Genomic DNA, 18,962 nt, shown 5'->3' on the forward strand with positions numbered 1-18,962 from the left:
TCAATGAAACAAACTGCATTCATTGAATCATTTAATCCAAGTGAAATCATTGCTTCAATGAATCAAACCTTATTCATTGAATCAATGCAACAAACCTACCTCCCTTGTGCAGTGAAACAAACTGCATATGTTCATTCAATGAAAAATGCTGCACTTGTCAATTCAATGAGTAGAGCTATTCTCTTTCATTCAATGGGACCAGCCTAATGCTTTCATTCAATGAAAGAAACTGCATTCATTGAATCATTCAATCAAAGTGAAAACATTGCTTCAATTAATCAGACCGTATTCCTTCTTTCAATGGAACAAACCTAACTCCCTTACATAGTGAACCAAACTACATACTTTCATTCAATGAAAGAGGCTGCACTTGTCAATTCAGTGAGTAGAGTTATTCTCATTCTTTCAATGGGACAATCTTAACGCTTTCGTTCAATTAAACAAACTGCATGCATTCAATCAAACTACAACCATTGATTCATTGAATCAAACTGTATTCATTGTTTCAATGCCAGAAACCTAACTCTCTTGTACAGTGAAACAAACTGCATACTTTCATTCAATGAAAGGGGCTGCACTTGTCAATTCAGTGAGTAGAGTTATTCTCATTCTGTCAATGGGAGAAGCTTAACGGTTTCTTTCAAATACAGAAACTGCATGCATTGAATCATTCAATCAAACTATAACCATTGATTCATTGAATCAAACTGTATTCCTTGTTTCAATGCGACAAACCAAACATACTTTCCTTGTGCACAACACTTTGTAGGTTCTTTCAATGAAAGAGGCTGCACTTGTCCATTCAGTGAATAGAGTTATTCTCATTCTTTCAATGGGACAAGCTTAACGCTTTCTTTCAAATAAACAAACTGCATGCATTTAATCATTCAATCAAACTATAACCATTGATTCATTGAATCAAACTGTATTCCTTGTTTCAATGCAACAAACCAAACGTACTTTTCTCCTGAACAAAACTTTGTTGGTTCATTCATTAAAAAGGCTGCACTTGTCAATTCAATGAGTAGAGCAACTCTCATTCATTCAGTGGGACAAGCTTAATGCTTTCATTCAATGAAACAAACTGCATTCATTGAATCATTTAATCCAAGTGAAATCATTGCTTCAATGAATCAAACCTTATTCATTGAATCAATGCAACAAACCTACCTCCCTTGTGCAGTGAAACAAACTGCATATGTTCATTCAATGAAAAATGCTGCACTTGTCAATTCAATGAGTAGAGCTATTCTCTTTCATTCAATGGGACCAGCCTAAGGCTTTCATTCAATGAAAGAAACTGCATTCATTGAATCATTGAATCAATCTACAATCATTGATTCAATTAATCAAACCGTATTCCTTCTTTCAATGGAACAAACCTATCTCCCTTACATAGTGAACCAAACTGCATACTTTCATTCAATGAAAGAGGCTGCACTTGTCAATTCATTGAGTAGAGTTATTCTCATTCTTTCAATGGACAAGCTTAACGCTTTCGTTCAATTCAACAAACTGCATGCAATCAATCAAACTACAACCATTGATTCATTGAATCAAACTGTATTCATTGTTTCAATGCAACAAACCTAACTCCCTTGCACAGTGAAACAAACTGCATACTTTCATTCAATGAAAGGAGCTGCACTTGTCAATTCAGTGAGTAGAGTTATTCTCATTCTTTCAATGGGACAAGCTTAACGATTTCCTCCAATTAAACAAACTAGATGCATTGAATCATTCAATCAAACTACAACCATTGATTCATTGAATCAAACTATATTAATTGGTTCAATGCAACAAAACAAACATAATTTTCTCCTGAACAAAACTTTATAGGTTCATTCATGAAAAAGGCTGCACTTGTCAATTCAATGAGTAGAGCTACTCTCATTCATTCAGTGGGACAATCTTAACGCTTTCGTTCAATTAAACAAACTGCATGCATTCAATCAAACTACACCATTGATTCATTGAATCAAACTGTATTCATTGTTTCAATGCCAGAAACCTAACTCCCTTGTACAGTGAAACAAACTGCATACTTTCATTCAATGAAAGGGGCTGCACTTGTCAATACAGTGAGTAGAGTTATTCTCATTCTGTCAATGGGAGAAGCTTAACGGTTTCTTTCAAATACAGAAACTGCATGCATTGAATCATTCAATCAAACTATAACCATTGATTCATTGAATCAAACTGTATTCCTTGTTTCAATGCAACAAACCAAACATACTTCCCTTGTGCACAAAACTTTGTAGGTTCATTCAATGAAAGAGGCTGCAGTTGTCCATTCAGTGAATAGAGTTATTCTCATTCTTTCAATGGGACAAGCTTAACGCTTTCTTTCAAATAAACAAACTGCATGCATTTAATCATTCAATCAAACTATAACCATTGATTCATTGAATCAAACTGTATTCCTTGTTTCAATGCAACAAACCAAACGTACTTTTCTCCTGAACAAAACTTTGTAGGTTCATTCATTAAAAAGGCTGCACTTGTCAATTCAATGAGTAGAGCTACTCTCATTCATTCAGTGGGACAAGCTTAATGCTTTCATTCAATGAAACAAACTGCATTCATTGAATCATTTAATCCAAGTGAAATCATTGCTTCAATGAATCAAACCTTATTCATTGAATCAATGCAACAAACCTACCTCCCTTGTGCAGTGAAACAAACTGCATATGTTCATTCAATGAAAAATGCTGCACTTGTCAATTCAATGAGTAGAGCTATTCTCTTTCATTCAATGGGACCAGCCTAAGGCTTTCATTCAATGAAAGAAACTGCATTCATTGAATCATTGAATAAATCTACAATCATTGATTCAATTAATCAAACCGTATTCCTTCTTTCAATGGAACAAACCTATCTCCCTTACATAGTGAACCAAACTGCATACTTTCATTCAATGAAAGAGGCTGCACTTGTCAATTCATTGAGTAGAGTTATTCTCATTCTTTCAATGGACAAGCTTAACGCTTTCGTTCAATTCAACAAACTGCATGCAATCAATCAAACTACAACCATTGATTCATTGAATCAAACTGTATTCATTGTTTCAATGCAACAAACCTAACTCCCTTGCACAGTGAAACAAACTGCATACTTTCATTCAATGAAAGGGGCTGCACTTGTCAATTCAGTGAGTAGAGTTATTCTCATTCTTTCAATGGGACAAGCTTAACGATTTCCTCCAAATAAACAAACTACATGCATTGAATCATTCAATCAAACTACAACCATTGATTCATTGAATCAAACTATATTACTTGGTTCAATGCAACAAACCAAACATAATTTTCTCCTGAACAAAACTTTATAGGTTCATTCATGAAAAAGGCTGCACTTGTCAATTCAATGAGTAGAGCTACTCTCATTCATTCACTGGGACAATCTTAACGCTTTCGTTCAATTAAACAAACTGCATGCATTCAATCAAACTACAACCATTGATTCATTGAATCAAACTGTATTCATTGTTTCAATGCCAGAAACCTAACTCCCTTGTACAGTGAAACAAACTGCATACTTTCATTCAATGAAAGGGGCTGCACTTGTCAATTCAGTGAGTAGAGTTATTCTCATTCTGTCAATGGGAGAAGCTTAACGGTTTCTTTCAAATACAGAAACTGCATGCATTGAATCATTCAATCAAACTATAACCATTGATTCATTGAATCAAACTGTATTCCTTGTTTCAATGCAACAAACCAAACATACTTCCCTTGTGCACAGAACTTTGTAGGTTCATTCATTGAAAGAGGCTGCAGTTGTCCATTCAGTGAATAGAGTTATTCTCATTCTTTCAATGGGACAAGCTTAACGCTTTCTTTCAAATAAACAAACTGCATGCATTTAATCATTCAATCAAACTATAACCATTGATTCATTGAATCAAACTGTATTCCTTGTTTCAATGCAACAAACCAAACGTACTTTTCTCCTGAACAAAACTTTGTAGGTTCATTCATTAAAAAGGCTGCACTTGTCAATTCAATGAGTAGAGCTACTCTCATTCATTCAGTGGGACAAGCTTAATGCTTTCATTCAATGAAACAAACTGCATTCATTGAATCATTTAATCCAAGTGAAATCATTGCTTCAATGAATCAAACCTTATTCATTGAATCAATGCAACAAACCTACCTCCCTTGTGCAGTGAAACAAACTGCATATGTTCATTCAATGAAAAATGCTGCACTTGTCAATTCAATGAGTAGAGCTATTCTCTTTCATTCAATGGGACCAGCCTAAGGCTTTCATTCAATGAAAGAAACTGCATTCATTGAATCATTGAATCAAAGTGAAAACATTGCTTCAATTAATCAGACCGTATTCCTTCTTTCAATGGAACAAACCTAACTCCCTTACATAGTGAACCAAACTACATACTTTCATTCAATGAAAGAGGCTGCACTTGTCAATTCAGTGAGTAGAGTTATTCTCATTCTTTCAATGCGACAATCTTAACGCTTTCGTTCAATTAAACAAACTGCATGCATTCAATCAAACTACAACCATTGATTCATTGAATCAAACTGTATTCATTGTTTCAATGCCAGAAACCTAACTCCCTTGTACAGTGAAACAAACTGCATACTTTCATTCAATGAAAGGGGCTGCACTTGTCAATTCAGTGAGTAGAGTTATTCTCATTCTGTCAATGGGAGAAGCTTAACGGTTTCTTTCAAATACAGAAACTGCATGCATTGAATCATTCAATCAATCTATAACCATAGATTCATTGAATCAAACTGTATTCCTTGTTTCAATGCAACAAACCAAACATACTTTCCTTGTGCACAAAACGTTGTAGGTTCATTCAATGAAAGAGGCTGCAGTTGTCCATTCAGTGAATAGAGTTATTCTCATTCTTTCAATGGGACAAGCTTAACGCTTTCTTTCAAATAAACAAACTGCATGCATTTAATCATTGAATCAAACTATAACCATTGATTCATTGAATCAAACTGTATTCCTTGTTTCAATGCAACAAACCAAACGTACTTTTCTCCTGAACAAAACTTTGTAGGTTCATTCATTAAAAAGGCTGCACTTGTCAATTCAATGAGTAGAGCTACTCTCATTCATTCAGTGGGACAAGCTGAATGCTTTCATTCAATGAAACAAACTGCATTCATTGAATCATTTAATCCAAGTGAAATCATTGCTTCAATGAATCAAACCTTATTCATTGAATCAATGCTACCTCCCTTGTACAGTGAAACAAACTGCATATGTTCATTCAATGAAAAATGCTGCACTTGTCAATTCAATGAGTAGAGCTATTCTCTTTCATTCAATGGGACCAGCCTAAGGCTTTCATTCAATGAAAGAAACTGCATTCATTGAATCATTGAATCAAATTGAAATCATTGCTTCAATTAATCAGACCGTATTCCTACTTTCAATGGACCAAACCTAACTCCCTTACATAGGGAACCAAACTGCATACTTTCATTCAATGAAAGAGGCTGCACTTGTCAATTCATTGAGTAGAGTTATTCTCATTCTTTCAATGGGACCAGCTTAACGCTTTCGTTCAATTCAACAAACTGCATGCATTCAATCAAACTACAACCATTGATTCATTGAATCAAACTGTATTCATTGTTTCAATGCAACAAACCTAACTCCCTTGCACAGTGAAACAAACTGCATACTTTCATTTAATGAAAGAGGCTGCACTTGTCAATTCAGTGAGTAGAGTTATTCTCATTCTTTCAAAGGGACAAGATTGACGATTGCTTTCAAATAAACAAATTGCATGCATTGAATCATTCAATCAAACTATAACCATTGATTCATTGAATCAAACTGTATTCCTTGTCTCAATGCAACGAACCAAACATATTTTCCTCGTGCACAAAACTTTGTAGGTTCATTCAATGAAAGAGGCTGCAGTTGTCCATTCAGTGAATAGAGTTATTCTCATTCTTTCAATGGGACAAGCTTAACGCTTTCTTTCAAATAAACAAACTGCATGCATTTAAACATTCAATCAAACTATAACCATTGATTCATTGAATCAAACTGTATTCCTTGTTTCAATGCAACAAACCAAACGTACTTTTCTCCTGAACAAAACTTTGTATGTTCATTCATTTAAAAGGCTGCACTTGTCAATTCAATGAGTAGAGCTACTCTCATTCATTCAGTGGGACAAGCTTAATGCTTTCATTCAATGAAACAAACTGCATTCATTGAATCATTTAATCCAAGTGAAATTATTGCTTCAATGAATCAAACCTTATTCATTGAATCAATGCAACAAACCTACCTCCCTTGTACAGTGAAACAAACTGCATATGTTCATTCAATGAAAAATGCTGCACTTGTCAATTCAATGAGTAGAGCTATTCTCTTTCATTCAATGGGATCAGCCTAAGGCTTTCATTCAATGAAAGAAACTGCATTCATTGAATCATTGAATAAATCTACAATCATTGATTCAATTAATCAAACCGTATTCCTTCTTTCAATGTAATAAACCTATCTCCCTTACATAGTGAAGCAAACTGCATACTTTCATTCAATGAAAGAGGCTACACTTGTCAATTCAGTGAGTAGAGTTATTCTCATTCTTTCAATGGGACAAGCTTCACGATTTCCTCCAAATAAACAAACTGCATGCATTGAATCATACAATCAAACTACGACCATTGATTCATTGATTCAAACTATATTACTTGGTTCAATGCAACAAACCAAACATAATTTTCTCCTGAACAAAACTTTATAGGTTCATTCATGAAAAAGGCTGCACTTGTCAATTCAATGAGTAGAGCTACTCTCATTCATTCAGTGGGACAATCTTAACGCTTTCGTTCAATTAAACAAACTGCATGCATTCAATCAAACTACAACCATTGATTCATTAAATCAAACTGTATTCATTGTTTCAATGCCAGAAACCTAACTCCCTTGTACAGTGATACAAACTGCATACTTTCATTCAATGAAAGGGGCTGCACTTGTCAATTGAGTGAGTAGAGTTATTCTCATTCTTTCAATGGGAGAAGCTTAACGGTTTCTTTCAAATACAGAAACTGCATGCATTGAATCATTCAATCAAACTATAACCATTGATTCATTGAATCAAACTGTATTCCTTGTTTCAATGCAACAAACCAAACATACTTTCCTTGTGCACAAAACGTTGTAGGTTCATTCAATGAAAGAGGCTGCAGTTGTCCATTCAGTGAATAGAGTTATTCTCATTCTTTCAATGGGACAAGCTTAACGCTTTCTTTCAAATAAACAAACTGCATGCATTTAATCATTCAATCAAACTATAACCATTGATTCATTGAATCAATCTGTATTCCTTGTTTCAATGCAACAAACCAAACGTACTTTTCTCCTGAACAAAACTTTGTATGTTCATTCATTACAAAGGCTGCACTTGTCAATTCAATGAGTAGAGCTACTCTCATTCATTCAGTGGGACAAGCTTAATGCTTTCATTCAATGAAACAAACTGCATTCATTGAATCATTTAATCCAAGTGAAATCATTGCTTCAATGAATCAAACCTTATTCATTGAATCAATGCAACAAACCTACCTCCCTTGTACAGTGAAACAAACTGCATATGTTCATTCAATGAAAAATGCTGCACTTGTCAATTCAATGAGTAGAGCTATTCTCTTTCATTCAATGGGACCAGCCTAAGGCTTTCATTCAATGAAAGAAACTGCATTCATTGAATCATTGAATCAATCTACAATCATTGATTCAATTAATCAAACCGTATTCCTTCTTTCAATGGAACAAACCTATCTCCCTTACATAGTGAACCAAACTGCATACTTTCATTCAATGAAAGAGGCTGCACTTGTGAATTCATTGAGTAGAGTTATTCTCATTCTTTCAATGGACAAGCTTAACGCTTTCGTTCAATTAAACAAACTGCATGCATTCAATCAAACTACAACCATTGATTCATTGAATCAAACTGTATTCATTGTTTCAATGCAACAAACCTTACTCCCTTGCACAGTGAAACAAACTGCATACTTTCATTCAATGAAAGGGGCTGCACTTGTCAATTCAGTGAGTAGAGTTATTCTCATTCTTTCAATGGGACAAGCTTAACGATTTCCTCCAAATAAACAAACTACATGCATTGAATCATTCATTCAAACTACAACCATTGATTCATTGAATCAAACTATATTACTTGGTTCAATGCAACAAAGCAAACATAATTTTCTCGTGAACAAAACTTTATAGGTTCATTCATGAAAAAGGCTGCACTTGTCAATTCAATGAGTAGAGCTACTCTCATTCATTCAGTGGGACAATCTTAATGCTTTCGTTCAATTAAACAAACTGCATGCATTCAATCAAACTACAACCATTGATTCATTGAATCAAACTGTATTCATTGTTTCAATGCCAGAAACCTAACTCCCTTGTACAGTGAAACAAACTGCATACTTTCATTCAATGAAAGGGGCTGCACTTGTCAATTCAGTGAGTAGAGTTATTCTCAGTCTGTCAATGGGAGAAGCTTAACGGTTTCTTTCAAATACAGAAACTGCATGCATTGAATCATTCAATCAAACTATAACCATTGATTCATTGAATCAAACTGTATTCCTTGTTTCAATGCAACAAACCAAACAAACTTTCCTTGTGCACAAAACTTTGTAGGTTCATTCAATGAAAGAGGCTGCAGTTGTCCATTCAGTGAATAGAGTTATTCTCATTCTTTCAATGGGACAAGCTTAACGCTTTCTTTCAAATAAACAAACTGCATGCATTTAATCATTCAATCAAACTATAACCATTGATTCATTGAATCAAGCTGTATTCCTTGTTTCAATGCAACAAACCAAACGTACTTTTCTCCTGAACAAAACTTTGTAGGTTCATTCATTAAAAAGGCTGCACTTGTCAATTCAATGAGAAGAGCTACTCTCATTCATTCAGTGGGACAAGCTTAATGCTTTCATTCAATGAAACAAACTGCATTCATTGAATCATTTAATTCAAGTGAAATCATTGCTTCAATGAATCAAACCTTATTCATTGAATCAATGCAACAAACCTACCTCCCTTGTACAGTGAAACAAACTGCATATGTTCATTCAATGAAAAATGCTGCACTTGTCAATTCAATGAGTAGAGCTATTCTCTTTCATTCAATGGGACCAGCCTAAGGCTTTCATTCAATGAAAGAAACTGCATTCATTGAATCATTGAATCAAAGTGAAATCATTGCTTCAATTAATCAGACCGTATTCCTTCTTTCAATGGAACAAACCTAACTCCTTTACATAGTGAACCAAACTACATACTTTCATTCAATGAAAGAGGCTGCACTTGTCAATTCAGTGAGTAGAGTTATTCTCATTCTTTCAATGCGACAATCTTAACGCTTTCGTTCAATTAAACAAACTGCATGCATTCAATCAAACTACAACCATTGATTCATTGAATCAAACTGTATTCATTGTTTCAATGCCAGAAACCTAACTCCCTTGTACAGTGAAACAAACTGCATATGTTCATTCAATGAAAAATGCTGCACTTGTCAATTCAATGAGTAGAGCTATTCTCTTTCATTCAATGGGACCAGCCTAAGGCTTTCATTCAATGAAAGAAACTGCATTCATTGAATCATTGAATCAAATTGAAATCATTGCTTCAATTAATCAGACCGTATTCCTACTTTCAATGGACCAAACCTAACTCCCTTACATAGGGAACCAAACTGCATACTTTCATTCAATGAAAGAGGCTGCACTTGTCAATTCATTGAGTAGAGTTATTCTCATTCTTTCAATGGGACCAGCTTAACGCTTTCGTTCAATTCAACAAACTGCATGCATTCAATCAAACTACAACCATTGATTCATTGAATCAAACTGTATTCATTGTTTCAATGCAACAAACCTAACTCCCTTGCACAGTGAAACAAACTGCATACTTTCATTTAATGAAAGAGGCTGCACTTGTCAATTCAGTGAGTAGAGTTATTCTCATTCTTTCAAAGGGACAAGATTGACGATTTCTTTCAAATAAACAAATTGCATGCATTGAATCATTCAATCAAACTATAACCATTGATTCATTGAATCAAACTGTATTCCTTGTCTCAATGCAACGAACCAAACATATTTTCCTCGTGCACAAAACTTTGTAGGTTCATTCAATGAAAGAGGCTGCAGTTGTCCATTCAGTGAATAGAGTTATTCTCATTCTTTCAATGGGACAAGCTTAACGCTTTCTTTCAAATAAACAAACTGCATGCATTTAAACATTCAATCAAACTATAACCATTGATTCATTGAATCAAACTGTATTCCTTGTTTCAATGCAACAAACCAAACGTACTTTTCTCCTGAACAAAACTTTGTATGTTCATTCATTTAAAAGGCTGCACTTGTCAATTCAATGAGTAGAGCTACCGTCATTCATTCAGTGGGACAAGCTTAATGCTTTCATTCAATGAAACAAACTACATTCATTGAATCATTTAATCCAAGTGAAATTATTGCTTCAATGAATCAAACCTTATTCATTGAATCAATGCAACAAACCTACCTCCCTTGTACAGTGAAACAAACTGCATATGTTCATTCAATGAAAAATGCTGCACTTGTCAATTCAATGAGTAGAGCTATTCTCTTTCATTCAATGGGATCAGCCTAAGGCTTTCATTCAATGAAAGAAACTGCATTCATTGAATCATTGAATAAATCTACAATCATTGATTCAATTAATCAAACCGTATTCCTTCTTTCAATGTAATAAACCTATCTCCCTTACATAGTGAACCAAACTGCATACTTTCATTCAATGAAAGAGGCTGCACTTGTCAATTCATTGAGTAGAGTTATTCTCATTCTTTCAATGGGACAAGCTTCACGATTTCCTCCAAATAAACAAACTGCATGCATTGAATCATACAATCAAACTACGACCATTGATTCATTGATTCAAACTATATTACTTGGTTCAATGCAACAAACCAAACATAATTTTCTCGTGAACAAAACTTTATAGGTTCATTCATGAAAAAGGCTGCACTTGTCAATTCAATGAGTAGAGCTACTCTCATTCATTCAGTGGGACAATCTTAACGCTTTCGTTCAATTAAACAAACTGCATGCATTCAATCAAACTACAACCATTGATTCATTAAATCAAACTGTATTCATTGTTTCAATGCCAGAAACCTAACTCCCTTGTACAGTGATACAAACTGCATACTTTCATTCAATGAAAGGGGCTGCACTTGTCAATTGAGTGAGTAGAGTTATTCTCATTCTGTCAATGGGAGAAGCTTAACGGTTTCTTTCAAATACAGAAACTGCATGCATTGAATCATTCAATCAAACTATAACCATTGATTCATTGAATCAAACTGTATTCCTTGTTTCAATGCAACAAACCAAACATACTTTCCTTGTGCACAAAACGTTGTAGGTTCATTCAATGAAAGAGGCTGCAGTTGTCCATTCAGTGAATAGAGTTATTCTCATTCTTTCAATGGGACAAGCTTAACGCTTTCTTTCAAATAAACAAACTGCATGCATTTAATCATTCAATCAAACTATAACCATTGATTCATTGAATCAATCTGTATTCCTTGTTTCAATGCAACAAACCAAACGTACTTTTCTCCTGAACAAAACTTTGTATGTTCATTCATTACAAAGGCTGCACTTGTCAATTCAATGAGTAGAGCTACTCTCATTCATTCAGTGGGACAAGCTTTATGCTTTCATTCAATGAAACAAACTGCATTCATTGAATCATTTAATCCAAGTGAAATCATTGCTTCAATGAATCAAACCTTATTCATTGAATCAATGCAACAAACCTACCTCCCTTGTACAGTGAAACAAACTGCATATGTTCATTCAATGAAAAATGCTGCACTTGTCAATTCAATGAGTAGAGCTATTCTCTTTCATTCAATGGGACCAGCCTAAGGCTTTCATTCAATGAAAGAAACTGCATTCATTGAATCATTGAATCAATCTACAATCATTGATTCAATTAATCAAACCGTATTCCTTCTTTCAATGGAACAAACCTATCTCCCTTACATAGTGAACCAAACTGCATACTTTCATTCAATGAAAGAGGCTGCACTTGTCAATTCATTGAGTAGAGTTATTCTCATTCTTTCAATGGACAAGCTTAACGCTTTCGTTCAATTAAACAAACTGCATGCATTCAATCAAACTACAACCATTGATTCATTGAATCAAACTGTATTCATTGTTTCAATGCAACAAACCTTACTCCCTTGCACAGTGAAACAAACTGCATACTTTCATTCAATGAAAGGGGCTGCACTTGTCAATTCAGTGAGTAGAGTTATTCTCATTCTTTCAATGGGACAAGCTTAACGATTTCCTCCAAATAAACAAACTACATGCATTGAATCATTCAATCAAACTACAACCATTGATTCATTGAATCAAACTATATTACTTGGTTCAATGCAACAAAGCAAACATAATTTTCTCGTGAACAAAACTTTATAGGTTCATTCATGAAAAAGGCTGCACTTGTCAATTCAATGAGTAGAGCTACTCTCATTCATTCAGTGGGACAATCTTAACGCTTTCGTTCAATTAAACAAACTGCATGCATTCAATCAAACTACAACCATTGATTCATTGAATCAAACTGTATTCATTGTTTCAATGCAACAAACCTAACTCCCTTGTACAGTGAAACAAACTGCATACTTTCATTCAATGAAAGGGGCTGCACTTGTCAATTCAGTGAGTAGAGTTATTCTCATTCTGTCAATGGGAGAAGCTTAACGGTTTCTTTCAAATACAGAAACTGCATGCATTGAATCATTCAATCAAACTATAACCATTGATTCATTGAATCAAACTGTATTCCTTGTTTCAATGCAACAAACCAAAAAAACTTTCCTTGTGCACAAAACTTTGTAGGTTCATTCAATGAAAGAGGCTGCAGTTGTCCATTCAGTGAATAGAGTTATTCTCATTCTTTCAATGGGACAAGCTTAACGCTTTCTTTCAAATAAACAAACTGCATGCATTTAATCATTCAATCAAACTATAACCATTGATTCATTGAATCAAGCTGTATTCCTTGTTTCAATGCAACAAACCAAACGTACTTTTCTCCTGAACAAAACTTTGTAGGTTCATTCATTAAAAAGGCTGCACTTGTCAATTCAATGAGTAGAGCTACTCTCATTCATTCAGTGGGACAAGCTTAATGCTTTCATTCAATGAAACAAACTGCATTCATTGAATCATTTAATTCAAGTGAAATCATTGCTTCAATGAATCAAACCTTATTCATTGAATCAATGCAACAAACCTACCTCCCTTGTACAGTGAAACAAACTGCATATGTTCATTCAATGAAAAATGCTGCACTTGTCAATTCAATGAGTAGAGCTATTCTCTTTCATTCAATGGGACCAGCCTAAGGCTTTCATTCAATGAAAGAAACTGCATTCTTTGAATCATTGAATCAAAGTGAAATCATTGCTTCAATTAATCAGACCGTATTCCTTCTTTCAATGGAACAAACCTAACTCCCTTACATAGTGAACCAAACTACATACTTTCATTCAATGAAAGAGGCTGCACTTGTCAATTCAGTGAGTAGAGTTATTCTCATTCTTTCAATGCGACAATCTTAACGCTTTCGTTCAATTAAACAAACTGCATGCATTCAATCAAACTACAACCATTGATTCATTGAATCAAACTGTATTCATTGTTTCAATGCCAGAAACCTAACTCCCTTGTACAGTGAAACAAACTGCATATGTTCATTCAATGAAAAATGCTGCACTTGTCAATTCAATGAGTAGAGCTATTCTCTTTCATTCAATGGGACCAGCCTAAGGCTTTCATTCAATGAAAGAAACTGCATTCATTGAATCATTGAATCAAATTGAAATCATTGCTTCAATTAATCAGACCGTGTTCCTACTTTCAATGGACCAAACCTAACTCCCTTACATAGGGAACCAAACTGCATACTTTCATTCAATGAAAGAGGCTGCACTTGTCAATTCATTGAGTAGAGTTATTCTCATTCTTTCAATGGGACCAGCTTAACGCTTTCGTTCAATTCAACAAACTGCATGCATTCAATCAAACTACAACCATTGATTCATTGAATCAAACTGTATTCATTGTTTCAATGCAACAAACCTAACTCCCTTGCACAGTGAAACAAACTGCATACTGTCATTTAATGAAAGAGGCTGCACTTGTCAATTCAGTGAGTAGAGTTATTCTCATTCTTTCAAAGGGACAAGATTGACGATTTCTTTCAAATAAACAAATTGCATGCATTGAATCATTCAATCAAACTATAACCATTGATTCATTGAATCAAACTGTATTCCTTGTCTCAATGCAACGAACCAAACATATTTTCCTCGTGCACAAAACTTTGTAGGTTCATTCAATGAAAGAGGCTGCAGTTGTCCATTCAGTGAATAGAGTTATTCTCATTCTTTCAATGGGACAAGCTTAACGCTTTCTTTCAAATAAACAAACTGCATGCATTTAAACATTCAATCAAACTATAACCATTGATTCATTGAATCAAACTGTATTCCTTGTTTCAATGCAACAAACCAAACGTACTTTTCTCCTGAACAAAACTTTGTATGTTCATTCATTTAAAAGGCTGCACTTGTCAATTCAATGAGTAGAGCTACTCTCATTCATTCAGTGGGACAAGCTTAATGCTTTCATTCAATGAAACAAACTGCATTCATTGAATCATTTAATTCAAGTGAAATTATTGCTTCAATGAATCAAACCTTATTCATTGAATCAATGCAACAAACCTACCTCCCTTGTACAGTGAAACAAACTGCATATGTTCATTCAATGAAAAATGCTGCACTTGTCAATTCAATGAGTAGAGCTATTCTCTTTCATTCAATGGGATCAGCCTAAGGCTTTCATTCAATGAAAGAAACTGCATTCATTGAATCATTGAATAAATCTACAATCATTGATTCAATTAATCAAACCGTATTCCTTCTTTCAATGTAACAAACCTATCTCCCTTGCATAGTGAACCAAACTGCATACTTTCATTCAATGAAAGAGGCTGCACTTGTCAATTCATTGAGTAGAGTTATTCTCATTCTTTCAATGGGACAAGCTTCACGATTTCCTCCAAATAAACAAACTGCATGCATTGAATCATACAATCAAACTACAACCATTGATTCATTGATTCAAACTATATTACTTGGTTCAATGCAACAAACCAAACATAATTTTCTCGTGAACAAAACTTTATAGGTTCATTCATGAAAAAGGCTGCACTTGTCAATTCAATGAGTAGAGCTACTCTCATTCATTCAGTGGGACAATCTTAACGCTTTCGTTCAATTAAACAAACTGCATGCATTCAATCAAACTACAACCATTGATTCATTAAATCAAACTGTATTCATTGTTTCAATGCCAGAAACCTAACTCCCTTGTACAGTGATACAAACTGCATACTTTCATTCAATGAAAGGGGCTGCACTTGTCAATTGAGTGAGTAGAGTTATTCTCATTCTGTCAATGGGAGAAGCTTAACGGTTACTTTCAAATACAGAAACTGCATGCATTGAATCATTCAATCAAACTATAACCATTGATTCATTGAATCAAACTGTATTCCTTGTTTCAATGCAACAAACCAAACATACTTTCCTTGTGCACAAAACGTTGTAGGTTCATTCAATGAAAGAGGCTGCAGTTGTCCATTCAGTGAATAGAGTTATTCTCATTCTTTCAATGGGACAAGCTTAACGCTTTCTTTCAAATAAACAAACTGCATGCATTTAATCATTCAATCAAACTATAACCATTGATTCATTGAATCAATCTGTATTCCTTGTTTCAATGCAACAAACCAAACGTACTTCTCTCCTGAACAAAACTTTGTATGTTCATTCATTTAAAAGGCTGCACTTGTCAATTCAATGAGTAGAGCTACTCTCATTCATTCAGTGGGACAAGCTTAATGCTTTCATTCAATGAAACAAACTGCATTCATTGAATCATTTAATCCAAGTGAAATCATTGCTTCAATGAATCAAACCTTATTCATTGAATCAATGCAACAAACCTACCTCCCTTGTACAGTGAAACAAACTGCATATGTTCATTCAATGAAAAATGCTGCACTTGTCAATTCAATGAGTAGAGCTATTCTCTTTCATTCAATGGGATCAGCCTAAGGCTTTCATTCAATGAAAGAAACTGCATTCATTGAATCATTGAATCAATCTATAATCATTGATTCAATTAATCAAACCGTATTCCTTCTTTCAATGGAACAAACCTATCTCCCTTACATAGTGAACCAAACTGCATACTTTCATTCAATGAAAGAGGCTGCACTTGTCAATTCATTGAGTAGAGTTATTCTCATTCTTTCAATGGACAAGCTTAACGCTTTCGTTCAATTCAACAAACTGCATGCATTCAATCAAACTACAACCATTGATTCATTGAATCAAACTGTATTCATTGTTTCAATGCAACAAACCTTACTCCCTTGCACAGTGAAACAAACTGCATACTTTCATTCAATGAAAGGGGCTGCACTTGTCAATTCAGTGAGTAGAGTTATTCTCATTCTTTCAATGGGACAAGCTTAACGATTTCCTCCAAATAAACAAACTACATGCATTGAATCATTCAATCAAACTACAACCATTGATTCATTGAATCAAACTATATTACTTGGTTCAATGCAACAAAGCAAACATAATTTTCTCGTGAACAAAACTTTATAGGTTCATTCATGAAAAAGGCTGCACTTGTCAATTCAATGAGTAGAGCTACTCTCATTCATTCAGTGGGACAATCTTAACGCTTTCGTTCAATTAAACAAACTGCATGCATTCAATCAAACTACAACCATTGATTCATTGAATCAAACTGTATTCATTGTTTCAATGCAACAAACCTAACTCCCTTGTACAGTGAAACAAACTGCATACTTTCATTCAATGAAAGGGGCTGCACTTGTCAATTCAGTGAGTAGAGTTATTCTCATTCTGTCAATGGGAGAAGCTTAACGGTTTCTTTCAAATACAGAAACTGCATGCATTGAATCATTCAATCAAACTATAACCATTGATTCATTGAATCAAACTGTATTCCTTGTTTCAATGCAACAAACCAAAAAAACTTTCCTTGTGCACAAAACTTTGTAGGTTCATTCAATGAAAGAGGCTGCAGTTGTCCATTCAGTGAATAGAGTTATTCTCATTCTTTCAATGGGACAAGCTTAACGCTTTCTTTCAAATAAACAAACTGCATGCATTTAATCATTCAATCAAACTATAACCATTGATTCATTGAATCAAGCTGTATTCCTTGTTTCAATGCAACAAACCAAACGTACTTTTCTCCTGAACAAAACTTTGTAGGTTCATTCATTAAAAAGGCTGCACTTGTCAATTCAATGAGTAGAGCTACTCTCATTCATTCAGTGGGACAAGCTTAATGCTTTCATTCAATGAAACAAACTGCATTCATTGAATCATTTAATTCAAGTGAAATCATTGCTTCAATGAATCAAACCTTATTCATTGAATCAATGCAACAAACCTACCTCCCTTGTACAGTGAAACAAACTGCATATGTTCATTCAATGAAAAATGCTGCACTTGTCAATTCAATGAGTAGAGCTATTCTCTTTCATTCAATGGGACCAGCCTAAGGCTTTCATTCAATGAAAGAAACTGCATTCTTTGAATCATTGAATCAAAGTGAAATCATTGCTTCAATTAATCAGACCGTATTCCTTCTTTCAATGGAACAAACCTAACTCCCTTACATAGTGAACCAAACTACATACTTTCATTCAATGAAAGAGGCTGCACTTGTCAATTCAGTGAGTAGAGTTATTCTCATTCTTTCAATGCGACAATCTTAACGCTTTCGTTCAATTAAACAAACTGCATGCATTCAATCAAACTACAACCATTGATTCATTGAATCAAACTGTATTCATTGTTTCAATGCCAGAAACCTAACTCCCTTGTACAGTGAAACAAACTGCATATGTTCATTCAATGAAAAATGCTGCACTTGTCAATTCAATGAGTAGAGCTATTCTCTTTCATTCAATGGGACCAGCCTAAGGCTTTCATTCAATGAAAGAAACTGCATTCATTGAATCATTGAATCAAATTGAAATCATTGCTTCAATTAATCAGACCGTGTTCCTACTTTCAATGGACCAAACCTAACTCCCTTACATAGGGAACCAAACTGCATACTTTCATTCAATGAAAGAGGCTGCACTTGTCAATTCATTGAGTAGAGTTATTCTCATTCTTTCAATGGGACCAGCTTAACGCTTTCGTTCAATTCAACAAACTGCATGCATTCAATCAAACTACAACCATTGATTCATTGAATCAAACTGTATTCATTGTTTCAATGCAACAAACCTAACTCCCTTGCACAGTGAAACAAACTGCATACTGTCATTTAATGAAAGAGGCTGCACTTGTCAATTCAGTGAGTAGAGTTATTCTCATTCTTTCAAAGGGACAAGATTGACGATTTCTTTCAAATAAACAAATTGCATGCATTGAATCATTCAATCAAACTATAACCATTGATTCATTGAATCAAACTGTATTCCTTGTCTCAATGCAACGAACCAAACATATTTTCCTCGTGCACAAAACTTTGTAGGTTCATTCAATGAAAGAGGCTGCAGTTGTCCATTCAGTGAATAGAGTTATTCTCATTCTTTCAATGGGACAAGCTTAACGCTTTCTTTCAAATAAACAAACTGCATGCATTTAAACATTCAATCAAACTATAACCATTGATTCATTGAATCAAACTGTATTCCTTGTTTCAATGCAACAAACCAAACGTACTTTTCTCCTGAACAAAACTTTGTATGTTCATTCATTTAAAAGGCTGCACTTGTCAATTCAA

The sequence above is a fragment of the Chiloscyllium punctatum genome, chromosome 8 (genome assembly GCF_047496795.1).
Source record: "Chiloscyllium punctatum isolate Juve2018m chromosome 8, sChiPun1.3, whole genome shotgun sequence".
Lineage (NCBI taxonomy): Eukaryota > Metazoa > Chordata > Chondrichthyes > Orectolobiformes > Hemiscylliidae > Chiloscyllium > Chiloscyllium punctatum.